At 43.6% G+C, this 3,309-nt stretch overlaps 1 pseudogene across 1 annotated transcript; it reads left to right on the top strand.

Moving 5' to 3' along the window:
- The first annotated feature begins 1,740 nt into the window (after positions 1 to 1,740).
- Positions 1,741 to 2,751, top strand: LOC105516426 (annotated as a pseudogene). Its single transcript, XR_001002485.1, has one exon. The product of XR_001002485.1 is annotated as a very-long-chain enoyl-CoA reductase pseudogene (transcript).
- The last annotated feature ends 558 nt before the right edge of the window (positions 2,752 to 3,309 follow it).

Here is a 3,309-nt window from a genome sequence, read left to right as displayed (position 1 = left end):
ACGGGTCATACTAAATCCCCACAAATTTCTAAACTATTTGCTTTGATTTAGGTTTCCAGACTATGAAGAAACCTTACAGAATTGCTATATGAACAGCAACTTCGTAGCCACTAATTAAAATAAAGAGGAAAACTTTAACAAACTTTTATTTTTGGCAAATACATTTAATTTGAAATAAATATATAGCCTACTTTATTTTTATAAAACAATCTTCTTAGGAAAATAAATAGAATTATTTTTGTTTTCTATCATGCAGGGTTGAATGCAGGTTTCGTAGGTAGTATGGAGGCTTACACAAGTAGAGATCTTAAAGAAAATTACAAATACAATATTAGCTATATGCAAATATTTACTGAAAATGAGAAAAACATCACAATAAATTTCGAAATTTCCCAAGGTCACAAATACAATAGGCATCGAAAATCCAGAAAAAGCATAATAGTTGTATTAATTTTTTGTCCCTTTTTCTGTGTAATTTAACGTTATAGTAATATAATATTTTCTATAAAGAGAATAGAAAGAAACATTTGTCTTTGCTTTGTCATAGTTGAATGAGAATTTTTGTTCAGTCGTTTGGAAAAGTTTCTCTTAGCTCCGTAAATCATATCGATAATGTTATGTCGGATTGCTGTCAAGTATATGGAAAAATCTCTATCAAATGTCTTTCATAGAAGAACTTACAATTTCAGGTTCATTTTCAGGTTTCTTGTGCAGTGACTAATCTTATACGCTGTTTGAATGAGCATGATTGATGACAATCAAAGGACCTCCCTTTGAGTCCAGGAGCATTAGGAGGGTACTTGGAGCTATTCCTGCATTCCAACAGGTAGCAGTTACTTACCTGTGCATTAAAGTGATAGCATGCCACATAAATGTATCCCACTAAACCCAAAATAAAAGTATCCCCAACTTAACTTCTCTTTAGCCAGATTCCAAATGTGTGTGTGGCCATTCCAAACCCTATGACACTGCGGGAAGTCAGTATGGAAAGTGACAGCAGAACAACTGTGGTTAAAATGTCTTATGATTGGAAATTTCACAAAAATTATAATGATCTTGTAAACATTGCTAGGGTACCCTTAATGGAGGAGCCTGCACAAGTGAAAGGCTAAAATCATTGTAAATTTACCTCTGTTAAATTTAACAAACTAATAAAGCTACAGATTTGTTCAGAGTAAAATTCAGAGTGCTAACGTGTGTGAGAGTTAAGATACATACTGATGGGCATTCTTTTGTTACGCAATAAATAATGATGTGAGTTGATTCCAGTACCATATTTACTGTAGCAGTATGATATATGAATGAGTGTTAATAACACTAAGATTTTTATGAAGGGACGGTAATTTTTTTTAAGTTCAGTGAATTCTAATGTTAAGCAAGTCCCCCAAATTTAAGTGTTCTGAAAGGCATTATCTACAGTTGAGGTTGCGGAGTAAATGACCAATTAAATAATAAAATGTTTAAATGTTTGTCTAGAATAATGAGACATTTTGAGCATTTTTCTGAATATAAAGTCAATCCTGAGATGGCAAAAAATAATTTAAGAAAGTACAAGTAAACTATCAAAAGACCAAATATATAAGGCAATATTGTTTTGGGACTTCTGTAAAGAAGATCACATAATGCCACTTAGTATATAGTATTGCGGGAAGTCAGGGACCCCGAGCGGAGGGACCCTGTGTTGTGCGGCACAGTTAGGCAGCAGCCGCCGCGGAGCAGTAGCCGCCGTGGGAGGAAGCCATGAAGCACTAAGAGATGGAGATTCTGGATGCAAAGACAAGGGAGAAGCTGGTTTCCTGGACAAGGTGGAGCCCCATGCCACCATTGCGGAGATCAAGAACCTCTTCACCAAGACCCATCTGCAGTGGTACCCTGCCCACCAGTCCCTCCACTTGGACCCCAAGGGCAAGTCCCTGAAGGATGAGGATGTTCTGAAGAAGCTGCCCATGGGCGCTATGGCCACACTCTACTTCCGGGACCTGGGGGCCCAGATCAGCTGGGTGACGGTCTTCCTAACAGAGTACACAGGGTCCTTTTCATCTATCTGCTCTTCTACTTCCCAGTGCCCTTCATCTGTGCCCATAAATATGACTTCACATCCAGTTGGCACACAGCGGTGCACCTCCCCTGCATCTGTCACTCATTCCACTACGTCAAACACCTGCTGGAGTGCGCCACTTCTCCCATGGCACCATGCCTTTGCCCAACATCTTCAAGAACTGCACCTACTACGGGGGCTTCAACGCGTGCATGGCCTATTACATCAACCACCTGCCCCCTACTTACGGAGCTCAGCAGGTGAAACTGGCACTCGCCATCTTTGTGATCTGCCTGTGCTTGGCCGCTTCTCCATCCACATGGCCCTGTGGACCTGCGGCCCGCTGGGTCCAAGACCTGGAAGATCCTGTACCTCACCAAGAAGCCTTTCACGTGGCTCCTCCTGCTGGTGTCCTGCCCCAACTACACCTCTAGGTGGGGTCCTGGATCAGTTTTGCCATCATGACGCAGTGTCTCCCAGTGGCCCTGTTCTCCCTGGTGAGCTTCACCCAGATAACTATCTGTGCCAAGGGCAAGCACCACCGCTACCTGAAGGAGTTCCAGGACTACCCGCCCCTGCGCATGCCCATCCTCCCCTTCCTGCTCTGAGCGCTCACACCTGCCGGGGCTCAGCCCCTCACCAGGTGGCATTCTGGCGGGGAAGTGGGGCCCACAGCTCTCCAGCATCCGGAATAAAGCCCGCCTGCCCCAGTCAAAAAAATGTATATCTATCTATCTATCTATCTATCTATCTATCTATCTATCTATCTATCTATCTATCTATCTATCTATGTGTGTGTGTGTGTGTGTATACACACAAAATTAGCCTGGCACCGTGATGCGTGCCTGTAGTCCCAGCTACTCGGGAGGCTGAGCCAGGGGAATCACTTGAACCTGGGAGGCCGAGGTTGCAGTGAGCCAAGATTGCACCATTGCACTCCAGCCTGGGGGACAGGAGCCAGAGTTCATCTCAGTCTCCTAAGTAACTGGGATTACAGGCACCTGCCACCACGCCCAGCTAATGTTTTTGTATTTTCAGTAGAGACAGTGTTTCACCATGTTGGCCAGGCAAGGTGGCTCACTCCAGTAATCCCAGCACTTTGGGAGGCCTAGGTGGGCAGATCCCCTGAGGTCAGGAGTTCAAGACTAGCCTGACCAACATGGTGAAACCCTGTCTCTACTAAAAATACAAAAAGAATTAGCTGTTCATGGTGGCAAGCTCTTGTAATCCCAACTACTCGGGAGGCTGTGGTGCATTGGCCAGGGGAACCC

The sequence above is a fragment of the Colobus angolensis genome, unplaced genomic scaffold (assembly GCF_000951035.1).
Source record: "Colobus angolensis palliatus isolate OR3802 unplaced genomic scaffold, Cang.pa_1.0 Scaffold280, whole genome shotgun sequence".
Lineage (NCBI taxonomy): Eukaryota > Metazoa > Chordata > Mammalia > Primates > Cercopithecidae > Colobus > Colobus angolensis.
The sequence above is the reverse complement of the archived record's forward strand: the minus strand, read 5'-3'. Positions and strand labels throughout refer to the sequence as shown.